This window comes from Phascolarctos cinereus, unplaced genomic scaffold (assembly GCF_003287225.1).
Source record: "Phascolarctos cinereus isolate Bilbo 61053 unplaced genomic scaffold, phaCin_HiC Scaffold_2;HRSCAF=192, whole genome shotgun sequence".
Classification (NCBI taxonomy): Eukaryota; Metazoa; Chordata; class Mammalia; order Diprotodontia; family Phascolarctidae; genus Phascolarctos; species Phascolarctos cinereus.
This window is the reverse complement of record NW_027555625.1, coordinates 3,334,538-3,355,789: the sequence shown is the minus strand read 5'-3', so window position 1 is coordinate 3,355,789 and position 21,252 is coordinate 3,334,538.

Genomic DNA, 21,252 nt, shown 5'->3' with positions numbered 1-21,252 from the left:
CTGGGTGTGAGACCCTACCTGCTGTCTGGCTTTCAGCCCAACACCTGAGAAGGAGCTGACTCAACCATTCCCTGACCAGGAGACCACAGGCCTGAGCCCGCTCCTTGGCTGGCCCATGGGCAAGCAATGCTCATGTTCACCCCCCTCCCAAGCTCTGTGAGGCCCTGGCCGCCACCACCCCTTCAGCAGCGGGAGCCCCAGGATTAGGCCAGCAGCTGGACCAGGGAGCAGCAGAGCTTGCCAAGCTCCCTATCCATTCTCCCCCTCTTCCTGACTTATCCCTCGGCCTCTGTCCCCCCTTCCCTTCTCCTCCCCCTCCCCCCTAGCTCAGCAGTGTGTCCCACCACATGTGGGCTTCTTTGGCTGCCTGGCTCTCAGACCACCAGATCATCTTCCCTGTCAGGCCAGGCTGGAAGTTGGGCTGTGGTCCAGGGCAGCACAGACTCAGGTCAATGAGGAATGGACAAGGGAGCTCATTGCAGGCCGGGGGTCCCCTACCTGCCCCCATCTATCTGCCCCACAGGCTGCTCAGACCTCACCTCAGAGAATGCTGTGGAGCCCACCACCTTGCCCTAACAAGGGACTGGAGACACATGGTGGTGGTCATGAAGAATACAAAGGACTGGCTGACCTATGGAAGCAGATTCTGCTTGGCCCCAGGAAGCAGAGCAAAAAGCAACAGCTGCTGGTTGTGGAGAGGCCGGCTTAGCTTGAGTCAGAAAAACCTCAGAGCTCTGCTAGAGTGGAGGCTGCCTCCAGAGATGGGGAGGCCTTGGATCAGAGAATGGTGGGTGCTCCCTCATTGGAGGCCTTGGACCAGAGGCCACAGCAATCAATCCATCGATCCTTCATCAATCAACGAGTAACATTTATGAAGCAGACTCTCATCCAGGCACAGGATGGATTAGATTTGGAGCCAAAGCTTCATCCTCCTCTGTGATTCTCAGGTCAGAGGTGTGATATCTTGCCCCTAACCCCACCTCTACATTAGAAGGAGTTCAGAACTGCTGAGATCGACTGTGGTAAATCTGTGCAGAGAGTTGGACCCAGCACTGACACAGAGCTCAGGAGACTGGCCATTGGGGGAGCGTCTACCAGTCTTCACCTTGGACCCCCAAGCCCGTAGTTTATTCTACCCTCTCTAGACAGAGGCACAGACTTTTTTGGATCACAGACCTTTTTTTCTCACTTGGAAAACGAAGTCCCTGGGGCTTTGGGCAATGTAGGAATCCTTCCTGTTCTTTCATTTGTTTGGAAAAAAAAAAACATTTCTTTTCAACCAACAGGTGTTTTTTTAAATCTGTCTCTCCCCTATCCTCCCTCCCATTGAGCAATATTTTTTAAAAAGGGATCACAGGATCAATCAAAAGGCATTTATTTTATACTATGTGCCAGGCCCTGTGTGTGCTAGATGCTAGGAATACAGATACAAAAACAAAACTGTTCCTGCCCTCAAGGGGTTTGTGTTCCATGAAAAACATGTACATCTATGAATGAACAGGTAGATGGGATGGATGGATGGATGGATGGACGGACAGAGGGATGGATGGATGGATGGATGGATGGATGGATGGATGGATGAGTGGGTGGATGGATAGATGGATGGATGGATGGATGGATGGATGAGTGAGTGGGTGGAGGGATGGACGAAGAGTTGAATGGATGGATGAGTGAGTGGGTTGATCGATGGATGAAGGGATGGATGGATGGATGGATGGATGGGTGGGTGGAGGAATGGATGGATGGATGGATGGATGGATGGATGGATGGATAGAGGGATGCATGGGTGGGTGGGTGGATGGATGGATGGGTGGGTGGATGGATGGATGGATGGATGGATAGATGGACAGAGGGATGAATGGATGAATGAATGGATGGATGGATGGATGGATAGATAGAGGGATGGATGGATGCATGAATGGATAGATGGATGGATGGGTGGGTGGATGGATGGATGGATGGACAGAGGGATGAATGGATGAATGAATGGATGGATGGATGGATGGATAGATAGAGGGATGGATGGATGGATGAACTCAAAGAACTTAAGTACTTTGTCCCAGCTGATCCCCCAGGCCTTGGTCACCTCCTGACTCTGCTCCTGTGGGTTCCTTCTCCCATGGGTGAACTCTCTCTGGAAACTCCATTTTGGAGAAGGGCCCAAGACAAGCATGTGCCATGTCTAGAGAGGGTAGAATAGACTACGGGCCTGGGGGTCCAAGGTGAAGCCCGGCAGACGCTCCCACAAGGGCCAGTCTCCTGAGCTCTGTGTCCAGCCCAAGAAGGGCCCACAGTCTCTGGAAGCAGCCACCAGTGCCTGCCCTGCCATCTCCCTGTCTCACTTCCTCCACCTCAGCTTTTTGCTCCCCTTTTATGTATTGTTTCCCCTCCCCACAGACTGTAAGCTCCCTGAGGGCAGAGATCATCTTTCTTTTTGCTGTATTTGTTTCCTGGGTGCTTAGCAGAGTATCTGGCACATAGTACTTGTTGTTGAAGAGGACCAGTGACATCGTGGTGATGTCTTGACTTGCCGTGACTTGGATTTCCGTGAGGCAGAGCTGCATCAGCCTCACTCTCTCTTACAGTCACTGAAGCCCAGTGGCAGGACCAGGGTCAGGACTGGCCGGGGATGCAGTGGGTGACCGTGGTGTTTCCTATGTCTGAGCCAGTGCTAAGTGCGCCCACCGCCTGTTTCAGCTGCCTTCGTGGCTGTTGGGTAAAACACCATTCTCATCCACCCATTGTGCAGGGGGTCAGTCTTCCTAGGCTTGGTGTAGATACTCACCAACTCTGTGGTTACCCCAAGATGGCTTACTGGGATGTGGCCGCTGCACGTGCTACCGCTTCTTGGAGCCACAGGGGAGAGCTGGGTGGCAAGTGGGCACCAAAGGTGAGTGAGCAGGGCCTGATAGATCCTTGGTGATGGACTAAAGTCTGACCACGTGCCAAGCCCTGGGCTAAGCCCTGGGGTTACAGGCCCTGCCTTCCAGGAAAGGCCGTATAAAGAAGCTGAATGTGGAAGGCAGTGACGGCCAGGAAAAGGGCGTTTGGCCTGGGCAGCCACGGGGCTGGTGAAGAGGGGAGCCAAGGCGAGACAAGGCCAGAGTTGATTTGGTGACCGTTCCCAGAGCAGCAGAATATGGGACGGCAGAGATGCTCCGGCTGTAGGGCATGAAGTGTGACCTCTGGAAGAGACCCTCCCTCGCCCATGTGGATGGCCTGACCCCAGCGCCAGCGTCCCAAAGCTAGGAGGTACAGGAGCACAGGGCAGTTTTCTGAAGAGAGACCCAGAGATGTGGGGGGAAAAATCACTCACGGCTTTAAAGGGCTTTCAGTTTGACCAAGCACTTCACACGTCATCCTCGCAACAACCTAGTGAGGTCGATGCTGTTGCTGCTCCCATTGGACATATGGGAAAACTGAGGCAGGTTAAGGAAGTCACCTAGGACCACAGAACTGAGGCGGAATTCAAACTCAGGCCTTCCTGATTCTGAGTCCCAACACTGCCCCTCCTCCATCCCCCTCCCCAATTTTACAGATGCTCTCTGGTGCCAGACCCCTCCAGCTATGTGCCTCTGACCCAGGATCTGTGAACCAGGATGTTGAAGGGCTGGGCAGGGTATGGTCACCACTCTTTCCATTCCCCGCCCCTCCCTCCAGCTCCTGCTGACATTTAGTGGGTACTTAATAAATGCCTGCGTTGGATGGACTGAAATAGGGTCCTGAGTACAAGGCAGGGCAAACTCAGAGGAGGGAGGGGCCCTGACAGCTGGGTGCCAGCAGTGGAGACAGGTCAGTAGGGAAGCCCACGCTTCCTCTAGGCCTCCAGGGAAGACTGGAGGCAGATAGGAGAGGGGGCTCAGCCCCCTGGGGCAGGGAGCTGTCCAATGGGGCAGGGAGCTGTCCAATGGGGCAGGGAGCTATCCTATGGGCCAGAGAGCTGCCCACCCACATCTGAGGCAGTGGATGCGGCTTGCTGAGAGGAGGGGGGCGTGGCAGCTCCCCACCCCAGGTGTCATCCAGACCCCTGTCCCTTTGGCCTCTTCCTTCTTGGGGTTTCAGCTGCCAGCTTGTTCAGCTGTGGAGGCCTGAGCTAGATGGGAGAATGGCCAAGGCCAGCCCCTGACTTGGCCACAGGAAGCTTGGACTCTTGGATCCTGGGTCACTAGCCCGTACAGCCCAGCCTGAGCACCATCTGGTAGCGCCCAATTTGGCAGACCCAGAGGGCACTTAACCCAGCATCCGCATGTTACAGGAGAGGAACCCAGAGTCACAGGACCACAGAACTGGGGTGTTGTAAGGGCCCTGAGGAGCCGCCAGAGGCAGCTGGTGGCAAGATGGTTAGAGAGCACTGAGCCTGGAGCCAGGAAGCCTTGAGTTCAAATACAGCTTCAGATCGTTCCTAGCTGTGTGACCCTAGACAAGTCACTTAGCCTCTAAATGCCTTAGTTTCCTCCTCTGTAGAATGGGGATAATAGCATGTACCTCCCAGGGTTGTGGTGAGGATAAAATGAAACAATATTTGTAAAGCGTTTAGCACGGTGCCTGGGACACAACAGGTATTCCATAGTGCTTACTCCCTTCCACTTTCCTTCCCCTGCCCCTCCCCCAGTACAATCCACATCCGCGTAACATAAGTGGTCACCCAGCCTTTGCCCAAAGGCCTGGGTTTGAATTCTGACTCTGTTGTTACCTGGCTGTGACTCTGGGCAGGTCCTGGACGCTGAGGGCTTTGGCCTGGGTGATCTCCAAGGATCCTGCCTCCTCTCTCTCCAGGGCTGTGACTGAGTTTGTGGCTTGGCTTGGAAGTGAGGATTCCAGCCAGCCTGAGCAGAGAAAACAGTCAGAAACTCTTAAAAGGAGAGGCCACTTCCCAACAGCCACCTGGCTGAGGGAGCAAGCGTAGAACCATGGCTTCACGGTGCCAAAACGGTCAGCCTCCTGTTAGGAGAGAGTGAGCACGAGAGGGCCCTTTGCCCTTTCTTCGCCATCTCTGTGAATCAGGGAAGGCTGCACCAGTTTGAGTGTCAGCCTCCCCAGGATCCAGGGGTCCCCAGAGGGTGCCAGGCCCCCCACCTCCCCCCACCCCGGGGTCTCCTTGACCCAGAATATTACAGAGAAATGGCTTTATTTGTGGCTTCAAGCAGAAGATGTGTTTTGGGCCTTTTTATCTGGTGAATCCATAATCCAAAGACTGGAAAGGTTGAGGCGGTCAGTTCCAGGCTAAACAGGGGACTCCTGCCAACACTGTGCCAGTGACCCTTTCTTCCTCCTTCTTGCCCTTTCCCCCTCCTCTCCCAGCTCCTTTCTTCATTCTCTTCTTCACCCTCCCCTCCCCCCTTTCTTCTCCAGAAGACAAAGCAGGCAGAGCAGGAAGGCTCCTTACACATGGACCTATTAGGCCTTGTTCTGCAAGGGGGGAAAGGGAGGTCCAGGAATCAAAAGGGATGCAGCACACCCACCAGCACATGCCAAAGGCCCCTCTGGGGTTTCTGCCAGGCTCCCGACCCATCCTCAGAGGCTCTTCCCTCGACCTCTGGATCGGTCTGCATCTCCAGCACTCCCTCACAGCTGGCCAGCCCCCACTCCATCCCTCTGACCTCTCCCCTTCGTCCCTCACTTGCATCTACTTCATAAAGGTCACATACAAGGACAAGCGGCCCGCAGGGTCTTGGCCATTGCTAGCTGAGGCCCCTGCATCAAGCTCTCTGTGCGTCAGAAAGCTAAGAGGTTGTGCCTCATTCTCAGCCCACAGAGGACCTGGGAATCTCCTTCACGCTGATGCCACGGACTAGAGGGCTTACTAGAGGGTCTCTCCCAGAGGCTGGTGAGGAGGGGAGGATCAAGGAAGGCCAACACTCAGGTCTCCTTCTGGGCCTCTTCTTCCTGGACTCCAGCTTTCTTCCTCTTCTTGCCAGCAGCCGAGGCCGTTGACTCGCTCTGTCCTTTGGAGGCAGACACATTTAAGGTATTTTCCCACATGGGACAGAAGCTCCTTGGACACCCCCCCCCGGCAGAGGGTGAGGGGGTGCCCAAGTCCAGCGGGGCTCAGCCTCATGCCCTGCCCGGAGGGCACCAGAGCTCACATCCACACTTCTTCCCTGACATTCACAGCATCCCAGAACTGCAGAGATGAGAGGGACCTTGGTGAACCCTGGACCAACCTTCAGACCAAAGAGACTCTCCTTTGGTGACCTTTAACAAGGTGACCCCCACTTGTACCCCTGTGAGAGGATGTCCCTCGGGTACTCTTCAGCTCTCCAACCCATGCCCTGTGCTTTCTTTGCCTCCATCTCCTTGACAATCCCAGTCAGCCTGGGGGCTCCCATGCACCCACAATGCTGTTCCTCCTCTTCTGGTCATTTTTCCTTGTTTTCAGAATTCCACTTTCGGAATTTCCTCTCTCCAGACCTTTGCCTATAGGACTTTCCTCTTGAGTATCCTCCCACCTCTAATGTAAGGTCCAAGTCAGACTCAGCCTGGCTTTTTTTTTCTCTCATTGTAACAAGTTCTAGAATTGGGGGAGGGGGGGTCAGCCCCGGAGGCAGGCCGAGAGCTCTCCCTTCGTGGCTGGTGTCAGGCTAGATGGCCACGTGTCAGATATGGCCCGGTGGGGATTCCTTTGGGAAGGGTTGGGCCAGAGGGGCTGAAGTCCCTTCAGACTCGCACCTTTTGTCATTCTGTGATTCAGCCTCTCACAGGGACCCCCCTCCACAACAAAGCTGAGCAGTGGCCATCCAGCCTTAGCTCAATGACCCCTAGAGTGGGGAACTGCCCTCCCCCCCCAAGCTGGGATGTTTCTGCAAGGGGGAGAACCCCAGACCAAGGCAAATGTGAGGCCTCGGAGTGCTGGAGTATTGCTGTGGAGGGGAAGTGCAGAAGATTGCTCTCTGAGCTGATTTTGTTTTTCCCATACAGTGGTCTCCTGGAAAGAGGACAAGACAGGGAATAGAGAGCTCTGGGTTCCACTCCCGACTGCCACTAACTGGCTGTGTGACCCTGGATGGATTACTGCCTTTCCAAGGCTCCATTTCCTTGTTTCTATCTGTCAGACTGGGTCAGATTCCATCATGGCACCCCTGGTAGGAGGAGCCATTGTGGGACAAGTAGAGGCCCTGGCCCGGAGCTGGACGGGACCCCAGGGGCCAGCTAGTGCAGCCCAGACCTGAGGGAGTGTCCCCAAGGCTGGGGGACTCCCCTTGGGACCCCAAGCATCCCTGCTGAGTGGCACAGACCTCCTACAGCAGGGAGCGCCCCACGTACCCAGGCCACACGCCCTTCCACGTGGGGCAGCTTTCTTCGTTAGAGTCTGGTCTTGTCCTTGCCCTTCCCCATCGGTGCCCGGTTCTGGCCTCTGGGGCTGAGCAGAACAGGGCACAGACCTCTTCCATGTGGGACAGCCCTTCAGACGGTACAATGCAGAGCCCGTATCCCCTACCCTGCTCCAGGACAAGCTGGCCCTTTGGGTGATCCCAGGCCTTTCTGCATCTCGGATGACTGCCCCTGGACTCTGCAGGCTCCCTGAGCTGTGGAGCCTGGCACTGAGCAAGGTCCCCGAGGTGCAGCCTGACCAGGGCACCGGAGGCTGCTCCCACACCCCTCCCCTTTGAGATGTGCCTGGGCCAGGACAGCCCACAGCAAAGGCATCCCTTGGAGCTACTAAGGAAGCGTGGGAGGAGGAGAATGGAGACCCTCTCATTTTACACTTTGGGAAACCGAGGCCCAGAAAAAGTAAAGGCACTCCCCCAAGTCATGTGAGTAGTGAAGGGGCAGAGTTAAGGTTCAAACCCAGGTGTTCTAAATCCAGCTGTGGTCCAAGGGATTGCTCCCCTCACAGGCAGGCTTAGCTGGGCTCCAACAAAGTCTTTAAAAAACAAAACAAACCAAAGCCCTGAGGGCTCTTGGCGCCTGGGGGAGCTGGGACAGGCCCGGCCTGAGGCCGGAACTGAGACCTGGGTAGGCAGGCCTGAGGCCCCCAGCTGGGGCTGCCTCCTTCCTGGAGGGCCTGGCGTCCACAGCTGCTTCTGCTCTCCCCAGGCTCACAGCTCTCCCCACATGGTCCCAAAGTGAGTAGGGTGGGCACAGGGGAACGTCTCCTCCTGGAAGTAGTGACGGCTCCCCGACAGACACAGCTTAGTGACGCCAGCCTCCTGGAGCCCTGGAAGTCTCTTAAGATCCAGCCCTCGAACAGAAGTTCCCTGACCGTTCCCCTTTTGGTACACTTCCCTCCCCCCCCAGCTGTCTTTGAATAGGAGGGGGGAGGGGAAGGAGCAGTCCTAGCCAGGGATGCACAGGGAGCATCTTGGGGAAAGGACACAGGGAGCTGGAAGATGCTGGACAGATCCCAGCCCTGCCTCTTCCTAGCTGGGTGACCTTGGGCTGTTCTTGGGGCTCCCCTCTAAGGTTCCACCCAGCTCTGAAGGCACAGCCCCAGAGGCGTGGGGTCAAGCAGAAGAGGCTGGCGCCTGGGCCAGGTAACTCTGGTCAGTCAAGAAGGGACAGGCTGAAATATTCCTGGCTTGGGGCTGAGCTTCCCTGGCTTGCCTTGAGGCCCTCTTAACCTCCCCCAAAGTCTGCCGAGGGTCAGGGGATGGGGAGAGAAGAGAGCAGATGGGACATGGCCAATGCTGCCCCGCCCCAGGATCCCTTAGGGCCAAGCTCAGACCCTGGATGCCGCACAAGGAGGGCTCTGCTGGCTCCCATAGTAGCCCAGACCTCTGATTCTGGTCTGTGCCTGTCCCCACCTCATAGATTAGAGCCTCAGAGAGGGGAGGGGAAGAGAAAGGGGCCCAGACAAAATCTTGGGGGACGCCACAGCTAGGGAGCAGCAGACCAACCACGAACCAGCAGATTAGAGAGACGGCCTCCTGCTGTGGGAGCCAGAAGCCCCTGAGTCAGCCATGTCTGCTCCCTGGGCCTCAGTTTACCAATCTGTAAAATGAAGGGTCAGACTAGCAGGCCTCTAGGGGCCCTTCCAGCTCTAAGTATCTAATGCCAGGAAACTTGCCAATAAGTGCCTGCCCTGTGCCAGGCACTGGTGACACAAACAGCACCGTCTGACTGGATGAATGGGAAGGAAAAAACCCCATCGGATGTTGGGACCTGGAACAAAGCCTCAGTCGCCCCACCTTAGTTTCTTCTTTGGCCTTCCTCCTGCAGCTTTTCCCCACTGCATTTTGAGCTGTCTCTGAACAGACTGGAAGCATCCCAAGGACAGACCTGGGTCTTTGCCTGGATCTCCCACAGAGGGCTTTAGGAAAGGCTTGTTGAGTGAATACATGAAGGGGCCCAGCCCAGGACCTGCCCCTCAGATGAAGAGCAATCATCTGTACAGCACTGTACCCACTGCCCGAGAGAGAAACACGCCCCGCCCCCTGACCCTCGGACTGGCTTCCTTGTGAAGTCGTGGTTCCCTTTGAGAGTGAAGGACAAACCACCGCCAGAAAAGCTCCCCCTGCCTTCTTGTACCTCGTTCCCCCCACGGGCACTGCAGTCTAGGGACACCCGCCTCCTGACTGTTCCTCACACAAGACCCCCATTTGCTGATGCCAGGCCTTCTCCGTGGCTGTGCCCCACACCTGGAGTTCTCTCCCTTCTCACCTCCGCCTCCTGCCTTCCCTGGCTTCGTTCTCATCCCAGCTAATGAGGAAGTCCCTCTGAGATCACCCTAACACGTCCTGCATTTACTGCGTGGGTACGTGCTGCGGGCACATCGTCTCTGGCGATAGACCGTGCTCTTTGAAGGCAGGGCTGATCTGGGCTTATCACAAGAGGGAGCTCAGTGAGCAGTACGTAGTAGGTATTTTGTACGTGCTTCTTGACTGACTTACAAACCCACAAGTGTCTCCATTTTACAGATGGGAAAAATGAGGCTCAGAGAAAGGAGGGCATGTGCTTAAGGTCATCCTGTTAGGAAGCAGCAAAGCTAGCGCTTGAACTGCCTAAACCAGGGCTGCCCCCACTTGGCTCCAGCTCAGTCTAAGGAGCCTTGTGTCTGGAAAGAGGGAGGCCAGGGTCTCGCTGCAGAAGAGGAGGTCCAGGGGGGACCTCGTGGGAAAATGGCTCCAGTCAGTCAGTCAGTCAGTTAGTCAAAGAACATGTGTTAAGGACCTGCTATGTGCCAGGCACTGGGATTGTAAAGGGCACTTACAGAGAGCCCACCCCCTCAAAGACCTCATAGTCTGACTAGGGAGACAATGTGGAAACAGCTGTGTACAAACAAGATATGGACAGGAGAAGCTGTAGGTAATCAAAGTAGGATTAAGCAGGGTGAGGAAAGGCTTCCTACAGAGGGTGAGATTCTAGCTGGGACCAAAAGAAGCCAGGAGGGAGAGTGCTCCAGGCATGGGGTATAGCCAACGCAAAGGCCTGGACTCCAGAGATGGAGGGTGTCACTGGATGGCAGAGTGTGGGAAATGTCAGGTAGGAGAAGACTGGAAAGGCTCTGAATGCCAAACAGAGGATTTTCTGTTTGATCTCAGAGGTGACATCAGGGAGATGAAGCCATGACATGCAAGTGAACTGGGTTCCAGAGAGGCAGAGCTGTGCAGTCACCAGCCTCATTCCTCTGGAGCCCGGTGGGTCCCGTGGCCAGGTATCACACTCCCTAGCAGCCTTTAAAGGAAGGCTGAACGGACAGAGCCTGGCAGCGAGCAGGGCCCAGCAGTGTCTAATCCCCACTCAAACGTGGACTGCATGAGCTTCTGCCGGGAGACCTCTGGGGCTGAGCTCATTGCCTCTGGAGGCAGCCCATCCCCTCTTGCCTCTGGTTGGACCAGATGCCTCTGAGGGCCCTGGCAGCTGTGAGACGCGGCAGGTTTGGAACAGAGTACTGACGCACACTGCGGAGTCTTGGACTCCAATTCTGGGGACATCACCAGCTCCAGGCCGACCTTGGCCATGTTACTGCCCCGGAGTCTCTGAGCTCTGTGGGAGGGCAGGTGAAGTGGCTGGCAGGGCCAGGAGACCCTCCTGGGCTGCCGGGGATGCTCCAGGAGCAGTGTCCACCAGAGGACCCGGGGTACGCAGGAGGCGTAGCCCCGGCCTCAGGATGCTCCAGGAAGGCACTAGGTCGCCCCTGCCCCGGGAGGGGGTGGTGCGCCAGTGCCAGTCCTGCCTGGGGCAGGCCTGCACTTGCTCTGGCCCTGATTTCAGCTCCCTGCAAGGCCTGGGCCCCACCCAGCCCCTCCCCTCTGTATTTGTATACCCGGTGACCATGGCTCCCTGTGGGCTTTGCCAGGAAAAACATGGGTTTTATTGACTTTAGATCTGGTGTGTGTGTGTGTGTGTGTGTGTGTGTGAGTGTGTGTGTGTATGTGTGTGTGTGTGTGTGTTTGTGTGCGTGTGTGTGTGTGTGTGTGTGTGTGTGTGTGTGCACTTGGGGGGAGGGTGTGCATGGGTGGGGCCTTGGCAGACCCCCTCTCCCCCCAAGCCCCGGCCAGGCCTCGGGGCTGCTGGGGCCAGGTCCTCCGGGCCCAGGTCTGGAATCAGCCAGGGCAGGAGGCCTACCTGCCTGCCCCAGCCTGGCTCTCTGCCCGCCAGGGCCGGGATGCAGGCTTTTGTCAGCCTGTGTGTTTCCCCTGAGCCCTTTCACTCAAGGATAACCCCTCCCACTTCCAGAGCTGGCTGGAAGGCACTTTCACAGAAATCCTCAGGCTGAGCCTGGAGGGCTGGCTGGGCTGGGAGGGTTCGCTCCCTTTCACTGATGAGGAAGCAAAAGTTCCAGGCCAGGGAATCTCAGAGCTGGAAGGGACCTTGAGGGCCACACAGCCCAGCCCCCTCATTTGACAAATGGGGAAATGGAGGTCCAGAGAGGTGGGCGAACCGGTTTAGGGGCACTGAGCTTATAAGGAGCCGAGGCAAGATTCAAACCCAGGTCTCGCGGCTCTCAGGCCACTACAGGCATGAACTCCGTACCTGTTGAGGAAATATACACGATAGAAATAGAATCATCCGTGTGACCTGAGCCATCACGGTGCAACTCAAGGACTGCCACACATATGCTCAGATCTGAGACCAGAAAAGGTAGCTCACAATGCAGAAAGCTGACCATCCGGATCTAGAGCAGAACTGGGCAGGTGATGGAGGGACTTTCCCAAGGTCACCCAGCAGGTGTGAGCCAGAGCTGGGAAATCCGGTTCCCAGCCTCCCTCAGGCCAGGCCTCACCCAACATTCACTTTCTGGGAGCTAGGCCGGGCCCTGGATCTGGGTGCCTTGGGGCCTCCCTCTAGAAGCTTCTGGGGCCAGGTGGAGGCCAGGCCTTTGGGCACTCCCAGCCCCTTGGGGTTCTGCCATTCCACTCTGGGGAGAGGTTGGGGCAGGCGGCCCTGCAGGTAGCACTTTTGGCCGTCCTCAGACCAACAGCTAGCCTGGTTCGGGAGGGGGAACGCCCTCATACCACCCAGGGCTGGAGGACCGGGGAAGTGTCAGGAGGTCCCCAGGGTGGGTCTTCACTGCCCAGATACTAGGGAGGAATGGGCCAGGCCTGGGAATCAGGAGCTGTCAGTCCTGGGGCAGGTTGCTGCTTGCCCCACCAATAGGTAGGAGCCACAGGGAGGGGGATCCTGGTTCTACTACAAGGAAATGCTTCCTCACCACAATGACCTGCCCAAGGCGGCCTGTGTTGTCTCAGGAGGCCGAAGGCTCCATCGCTGGAGGGCTTCTAGCTTGGGCTGAGTGATGAAGCCCAGATGAGAAGGGAATTCTTGTTCAGATCAAGGTTGGACTCCATGATTTCCATGGGAGTCTGAAGACCTGAGTTCAAATCCTGCCTTGTGACACTTACTAGCTGTGTGACCTTGGGTAAGTCCTTTCCTCCTATGAGCCTGAGTCTTCTATGTAAAATGGAGGTGATCACACCTGCATTCCCTCCCCCCAGTGCCTACGGGGGAAGGCTTCGAAAGCCTGAAAGTCTTAGAGATGAGAGCCGCTGCTGGGGTGAGGCATTCTCCCTTGTTGAAATGAATTTAGTTGCACCAAAGCTGGAGGGAGCCACCAATGAGAGAGTGTTGGCAAGTATGCTGGGGTGGGGGGTGGCCCTCAGCCCGGGGGGAGGGACCCTGACCTAGGGAGGGGAGCCCTGCAGCTCCTGGATAGTCTGGCCCTTGTCGGGGCCCAGGAGCAGGGAGCAGGGCACCCAGAGGCTCCCTGGCTGGGGCAGACTCCTGTGCAGCCCACTCATGATTTTGTCCTGGAAATGTCACACTAGGATCTTAAATGCCCTTCTCTTTCCTCCTCTTTTCTCCACTTCTAGCCCTCAATTATCAAAGTAAGTGCCAGGATCACTCCAGGGTTGGGCTTTAGGGGAGACCCCTTGGAAAAGATTCAATTTAATTCAATTCAGTAAGGATTTGCTCTGGGTGCAGAGGATGCAAAAGTGAAAACTAAACTAGAGTCCCTGCCTGCCCTCAAGGAGCTTACCTTCTCTGTCCTATAACCCACATACAGGTGAATAAATAGGAAATAAAGTGATGGGAGTTGAGAGGAGGGAGGGCATCGGGGCAGGCCTGCAGGAAGGCTCCTGATGAGAACCTTGGAAGGAGCGAAGCAGAGATGAAGAAGGAGAGTGTTACAGGCATGGGGCAAAGCCCTGGATACAGGCAATGCCACCATAGAGTCGTCTTTAACCAGGAGGTTTAATTAACGTTATTCATTATCATCAGCCCTTTTTGTGTCTGGCCAAGCCTATGGACTCCTCCAAATCATGTTTTTTGATGCCTACAATGAAATACACAGGATTACAAAGGAAGCCAATTCGACTTGAAACACAATTATCAGAATGTTCTTCTAAAAACAAGTTCACAGACCAGGAAAGGCGCTCATGGCTACGTTCCATGACTTACGCTCACAACCGCAGAGGTTCTGCAGCCCCTGTGTGTCGACTTTGTGACCTTGGATAAGTCTTTCCCAGTCCCAGACTTCAGTTTCCCTTCTTTAAACAGGTTGATCTATTAAGTATCATAAGTATTGAAGACCAACGGGAACAACAGAGTCTGAATTCCTCAAGGGCCAAGGGAAAGAAGGTCCTTTGGAGTCGGACAGATTTGATAAATTCTACAGCCATGAAGCCTTGTGTCTTGTGTTGCCCTGACATTGGGAGATCTGGCCACCAGGTGGGGCTGCTAACCACATACCTGATCCAATTCAATAGGCCGTCTCCATTCCTGGAAGGGTCACATACTCATCCTGGTTGGGATGACACAGATCAAAATTGTTGGGAGCTGGAGAAAAACTGAAGAAATGCATCACCCTCTTTGCATTGGCTCTGGGTATGAAATACTATTTATACCGTCTGATGCAAGTAATACATTGTTTGGTTTGCTGAACTGTTTGTTTTTACTTCTTCCAAAGCCTGTTATAAACACAGGTTTGATGTATAGAAAAGATATTTCAAATGCATGTGATGTAGAAACAGAAGGCCTCAATAAAAAAAAAAAAACATGAAAGAAACAATTGAACTTTCATTTTTTAAAAAAATGCTAGAGGAGTCCCCAGAGTGGGTGACCTCCTATCCCTCAGCTCTGCCTGCCTCTCGGTAGCTATACCAAATCATCTGTCTAGAGAGCGTGATGAATGTGGATTTGCCAATTCAGAACTAGCTCCTGAGCCCCTATCCTACCGAGAGCCCCCTTCTCTTCTCCAAATTTGCTGTTTCCCTGTGCCCTAGTTATATGGCAGTAAGGAATCACCTCACCCCCACCTTGGCTTCCTTAGGAAAGTTGCTAATTATCGTTATTTTACTTTCATTCTATTCTAGGGTTTCCCCAGTGAAGAGCTGAAGGGAGTAAACAAAAAAAAAAACCCTTTGCAGACCTCACAGGACCTTTCATTGTTCACAAAATCAATGTCAGAGAAAGTAATCACAAAAAGAGAGACAGAGATAGTTGGGGCCTTTGGGACAAGCCTCGTCTTCTGGGTAGCTCCCTCTAAGAAGCCTTCTGTGGCTTCGGCTGTGGCTGCTTCTATACAGTGGGACACCCCTCGTGGGTAGCTTTTCCAACTTGGGGTCTGGGGGGACTCAATTCAGCCATGAGTGAGGGCAGCCAGAAGCAGGCAGAGGATAACTCCAAGCTCATTTCCACACCTCAGGCGCAGGCAGGTGGAAGGTTGGAGGAAGGGCAGGCTGGTGCATGTGCAAAATGACTTGAAAACCTTAAAGAAAAAAAAACTCATTCACTGATTTTCCGTCCCTCCCTTTTACATTCCTTGTATCTTCTACCAGAACTAGGAAGAATGGAGCGAGCTGGAAAATGGCTAATTTGGGCTGGATCTCGGAGGAAACTTCTTAACCACGAGAGTTGTTCCAAAGGAGAATGGGCTGCCTGGAGAGAGGGCGGCAGATCTCCCCTCCTTGGAGATCTTCAGGAAGAGGCCAGGTCACCTGTACGTCACGCCTACTCTGTGTAGAGAGAATTCTTGTCGCAGTAGGTAGGGGTTGGCTCTGAGGCTCTGTGTCACCCAACAGAGTGAGAACTGTCTACGGGTGTGTGTGTGTGTCTGTGTGTGTGTGTGTGATCTTTGCCACGCTGGACCATGCTCTTAAAGGGATGGTTCCTGAACATTTAGAAAGGGAAGCAGTGATGGCCCAAGCTCATCATGACTTCGTCCAGTACAGACTATACTGGACCAGCCTCATTTCCTTCTCTGGTGTGGGCACTAACGTAACAGGTGTTCAGAGATGGCTTGGACTAGCTGCCTTGTGAGGGGGTCCTAATCACTACAGACTGGGAAAGATGGGTTTTCCCTACCCAGGAAGAGACGAAGCTATTGTAGCCTGGGCGCTACGAGCACTGGAAGGGGGAGATTTTTCACTGCAGCGACAGTTTGAACATCTCTTTGGGAGAGGCAGGGCAGAGTCAGCCAGGGGGACAGAGAGCTGCAGCAGCAGCAGCAGCATGTAGGGGATGCTTTCAGGGAGCTGGCTCTTACCTGCTGGGAGCCTGAGTCCTTTCCTTTCCTTAACTCCGCTTAGCTGATTAAGAGAAAAAACCCAGCAGAGAGTGAGAGAGCCGTGCCTACACAGAGAAGCCGCCTCAATTGTGCTGAATCAGCTCTCTCACTAGGTCCCCTCTTTTTTCTTTATTGCCACATACAACTGGTTTGCCACTAAGTCATTTGATCTTTTAAATTTGCTTACTGGTTTTTTTTTTTGTAAATAATGGTTTTCTAGATAAAGATAAGATTATTTTTATTTGTCTTAAATTAGTACCTTTGACACAGAGAACATAGGTAAGGGGAAAGCCAGTGGATAATTGGATACAACAAATTTAACTGGCCAGAATGCCTCATTTCCAGCCTGTCCATCAAAGGATTGCCTGAGGGCTCAGAGCTTTTATGAATTGTATTAATAATCTGTACTTTTTAATCTTACTAGCTTTGCCAAGAAAAAATGTTGTGTGAGACCTGGACCCTTGCAGTAGACCAGAAATTCTTGGGGTCCACAGACACCTCCCCCCCCCCCATAGATGGATAGTAGGAGATCTGTGAATGGGGATTTTCTCTAATCTCTAACTAAAATTTAGTATTTCTTTCTATTGCGAATTTTTAAAAAATTATTCTGAGAAGGGGTCTATATACTGAAGCCAATTTTTATCAGACTGGCAAGGCTTCCCACCACATAAATAAGGTTAAGAATCCCTACTCCAGACTAAAACTGTCCTGAGCTAATCTTATTTCCTGGCCAACGAGCTGCTTTGAACAAGGGACCTTTGGGTTTTCTCTCCCCCCCCTCCACAGTAGAGAGAGGAGGGAGATGAAAGTGGGGACCTCAAAAAACCACTCACACCCTGAGCCAGCCCCAACGGGTGGAGGCAGGTGTGGTTGAGGAGAATCAGCGCTCCTCACTCCCCTGAAAGGAGTGGGGAAGGGCAGGGAGGAGAAGGGCTCTTCAAACTTCCATCCACAGCAAAACTGCTGGGTTTCATTAGATTAGTAAACAAGGGGGAACAGTGTAGACCAAGGCCCCTCAAGATCATGCCGTAGGAAGAAACTGGGATTATTAGAGTGTAAGCTCCGTTAGGCAGGGACCTTCCTTTAACTGTCTTCATAGCCCCAGCACTTAGCACAATGCCTGGTGGTAGTAGGCACTTACTAAGTGTTTATGGATTGACTGATAGAAGAGAAGGCCAATGGGGCAGAGCAGCTGTCCTCCTGGATCTGAGGTCTCTTACAGGGAATATAAGGCACTGGCCCCTTAGGGCAGAACCAGCAGCTATGGTGAAGGTGTAAAGAGGTAGATGTGACAAAGAAAGCCCGAATAGTGCTCACTCGCCACTATCCTAAAATGTGAGCCGTCCTCCAGCCACCTTCTCTCCAGCAAGGACTGTCCCCCCTCTCCCAGGGGCATCCCAGGGCTTCTTCTGCTGCCATTGACTCAAGCCCCCATGCCACATGTGTCCCACTGCCGTAAGGGGCCATTCCTTTGAACCACTTACTATCCATTAGCTTTTCCAAAGGGACACGCAATGGAACCAGTGCTCCCTCCCGGTCCCCTGGGGCGCACGCCACCGCGGCCTCTGGGGAGAGCAGGCCCAGGCTCAGTGCAGTGTCTCCAGAACATCGTTCCCAAGTTCACGTCCAGATGTGCAGGATTGCTGGGCGACTCTTTGACCCAAAAGTCACTTCTGAAGGCTCCTCCGTGCTCCTGCGTCTCCCACTCCCGGGCTCCAGGACTCTGACATTTCCAGCTCGCAGGGTCAGAGCCACCAGTTCAATCTTCTCCACCCAAGAAGAAAGAACAGCCAGTGAACCAAGGGCCCCAGGCCCCCTTTCCCAGGCCACAGGTTCCTTTTCTTCAGAGAGAAGAGGGTCCAAGGCCTCTTCCTGATAATGTGGTCTGTCCCCAAGAGGAGAAGGAGGGCTGACACCCCCATGTCCAGCTGTGCGGCCACCCCAGAGGCTTCTCCTGATGCCATGGTTACAGAATGTCTATACATGCTCCTTCGGAAGGCACTTCCATCTTGTCATCTCAGCTCTCCCAGAAGCAGGTTCCCCGCCTCTGCAGCATGTCCTGAACATGTACCAATGCCCCAACATGGGCTGCCTCGGGAGGGGAACCCTCTCCCATCTCCACTCACGTGGAGCATGTTTCCTTCTCTTCTTAGGCAGCTGAAAGCCTTCTCTTTCTTTATGTACTTCTTCCTCCATGAAGCCTTCCTTGATTCCCCCAGACTACAAGGACACCCAGTGTTCTGTTTCAATCTTTCCTTCACAGTACCTCTTATTTTACCCGTGCAGTCTCATCTACAAGCTGGTTATATCTCTCCAGTAGGTTGGAAGCCCTGGAGAGCACAAAGCTGTGTCTTTTTCATGTTGGATTGAACAGGGTACGTGCCTGCTTCTAGCCAACCACCTGTGCGTGCTCAGTGGGTGCTTTGGGGATTCTGAGGCTGCCCCTAAGGACCCACAGAGGCCTTGTCTCTTTCTGATCTGGGTCCAGAAAGGGGAAAGACGACTTCCTCATTCCCAAAGAGCCCACACCATGTATTAGGTAGGACTGGCCCATTCCACTCCAGTCACATTTGTCTCACCAGGGTTTGAGCCAAGGGACTGACACATAGTAGATACTTAACCCACAACCAACTCCAGAATTGGTTTGACTTGGTGAATCCCGATGAGGGAAGAGGCTCTCACAAATCTACAAACAGCACAAAATTCGGGAGGCTATGAAGCCTGACAAACCAGCTTTAATGAATGGATCAGGGTCATTAAAATTAGCTAGTCGTTGTGGGAACAAAAACTGTGCTGTTAAGATCAGGCAGCCTTTCACACACTAATATTTTCAGCTGGAAACAAGCCATTCACCCAACCCCTGGGTACTGCTGGGTAAAGTACAGCCCATTAAGGCCTTGAATTAATTACTGTTATGTGGTAAGAAGGAGAGGCTGTGCTGGGGAGAGAGAGCTAATCTCTGAGTCGGGGGATCCCAGTCATTGTCCTATGTCCGTCACAGACTGGCTGGGAGATAGTAACCCAAGCAAGTCCCTTCATCAATCAATCACCAAACCTCTCATTAGGTGTCTGTTGTGTGCTAGACAGGCTAAGTTCCAGCTGCGCCTCAGGCACTGTGTGGCCAGGAGCCTAAGTCACTGCCCCTCTTAGTCAATACCTTGGGCAATTCAATTTGTTGAGCTCACCACTGTATTGGAAGGAGTTTCCTCACAATGTGGAATGCCCTATGTGGAAAAAAATCACAGGTCTAGATTTTAAGAAAGGAAGGAAGGATGGAAGCAGGGAAGGAAGGAAGGAAAAAAGGAAGGGAGGAAGGAAGGGAGGGAGGAAGGAAGGGAGAGAGGGAGGGAGGGAGGAAGGAATGGAGGAAGGAAGGAAGGAAGGAAGGAAGGAAGGAAGGAAGGAAGGAAGGAAGGAGGGAAGGAGGGAAGGAGGGAAGGAAAGAGGGAAGGAAGGAAGGGAGGGAGGGAGGGAGGAAGGAGGGAAGGAAGGAGGGAAGGAAGGAAGGAAGGAAGGAAGGAAGGAGGGAAGGAAGGAGGGAAGGAGGGAGGGAGGAAGAGGGGGAGGGAGGGAGGGGGGAAGGAAGGAAGGAAGGAAAAAGAAGAAAGAAGGAGAGGAGGGAGAAAGAAGGAAAAGTCATAGAGGAGCTCAGATCTTCCACACACCCTCCAATAAAGATTTAGAAAGGTACCAGATTGAATAATGATCAAGAAATCCCAAGGGAAACCACAGGAAGTGACTACATCTGGGCCAGGACTGCACAAAGAACCAGCCAGAAACCTGCAGGCATTGGGAAGGATCCTGACAAGAAAGCCTATGTAAGTACAAGAACACAGGCCCTATGCCCACCAGCACCCTTGCGTATGGATGCTGTGTATATGAATGTCACTTAAATGTGTGGTTTCCCACATGTGTCCACTCTTCCTATTCAGAATGGGCTTAGTTGTGAAAAAAGACACCCCAGAATTAGGGAGGGGATGCTCTAACACCACTTTTCTTGCTATGTTATCTCATTAAATGCCTTTGCTATGAACTAATTATGACCTTGCACTGACTATTAGAAGCAAACCCACTGGTGGGGCTTGTAAGCTATTGTTTTGAATGCACACGTCACTTGAACCTGAGGTAGCTCTTCTGGGGCACGCCCTGTGCAATTTGGAGGGGTGGGGATCCCCACACTTGTACCACAGAACATGTAATGTCAGAGCTATAGGAGGCTGTAGTAGGGGGATGGGGGATGTCTTAGAAGAGAATGTCAAAATTCCAGGATACTCATGATGGAAAATGTTCTCCACATCCAGAGAATGAACTGATGGAGTCTGAATGCAGATCGAAGCAGATGCTTCTCACTTTTTAATTTTTTCATCTTTTTTTCTTTTGTTCTGTTTCTTCCTTCACAGCATGACTAATATGGAAATATGCTTTGTATGATTGCACATAAAGAACCTATTTCAAATTGCTTACCATCTTAGGGAGGGGGAGGGGAAGAAGAGAATTTGGAACTTAAAATCTTATAAAAATGAATGTGAAAGATTGTCTCTAAGTGTAATGGGAAAAAAATAAAATATTATTTCAAAATGAAAAATAAATAATTAAATGTCAGAGATGGGAGGGACCTAGAGATAATCTAGCCCACTCCATTCATTGGTCAGATAAGGAAAATGAGACGCATGGGAAGAAGGGATCTGCCCATTCACCCAGTGACTTGGTAGCAGAGCCGGGATCTGATCCCAGGGCTTCTGACTCCCTTCCCAGCGCTCTGAACCCCCGTGAGAAGCTATGCTCCTTGAGGACACCTCCCATGTCGTATGGATCTCCATGGCTCCAAGGCCAGCAGAGGGCCCCACACCCCCAAGGCTCCAATAAAGGTCGATAGATTTGAGGGCTCCCTGCCTGGTAGGGTGCTGACTCCAGTGAGGGGATGTTGGCTGCTCTGGTTCCGTCTCCCTGTTCCTCCGGCCCTCATGCCATGTCCCATCCATCCCCATGAAGCCTGAGGATAGCCGCACTTTGAACAACTTAGAAACAACTGAGCTTGGCATCTCCCTAGCTAACATTTGTGTCTGTCCAGACGATCATTGCAAACATGGTGACTCCTCCAAAACGGCTTTGGAGAGGGAGTTGCCAGGGTCACAAAGGCAGGATGCTTCAGAGGCAGGTCTCCTGGCCTCAGGGGGACTCTCCCCATCGCAGGAAGCTACCCCCAATGAGCTACCCCAGGAGGCAGCCCCCAGGAGCTAAGTTCTCCCCTCCCGGAGCTGGCCACGCCCCTCTACACTCTCCTGCATCCACTCCCCTTTGGG